Source organism: Phalaenopsis equestris, unplaced genomic scaffold, assembly GCF_001263595.1.
Source record: "Phalaenopsis equestris unplaced genomic scaffold, ASM126359v1 Scaffold220822, whole genome shotgun sequence".
Classification (NCBI taxonomy): Eukaryota; Viridiplantae; Streptophyta; class Magnoliopsida; order Asparagales; family Orchidaceae; genus Phalaenopsis; species Phalaenopsis equestris.
In genome coordinates this window covers 93,970-94,485 of record NW_018239078.1, presented here as the reverse complement: position 1 = coordinate 94,485, position 516 = coordinate 93,970, and positions in this window count along the sequence as shown.

Here is a 516-nt window from a genome sequence, read left to right as displayed (position 1 = left end):
TTCACTGAGCATTAGAAGTATTCATAGGATGAACCATTAAGCAACATAATAAGTTCAAATGGACTCGAGGCTTTTCATCAGTTGGTGAGAGGGAGGCATGAACCTGCTTCCCCCTCCTAATTTTTTGGATACATCAGAGGCCTATTAAACTTAATATGCTTCGCTCAATGAAATCATCCTTAATTAAACTTTTAAGGACTCACCAAAATATGACATAGGGTTAGGAAAACCACCAGGACTTACTTTTCCTACTCTTCATAAACTGCCTTAACATGCATTTTAAGTTTTAAGTGGTGGAACGCGAAGACTCGTCAGGTAAACTTTTACAGTTTTTCAGCGTTGTTCTTTTGGTATTTTCATACTGTACTTTTATACCTGCAAATTTGCATGCTAAACAAAGATGTCACGTTGCATGAAAATTAAAACCACCAGGATAGCCACATAAACATAACCATAACCAAAACTAAAATTAAAATCAACTAAGATAAAATTCACCGCCACAACATTCAAAATACG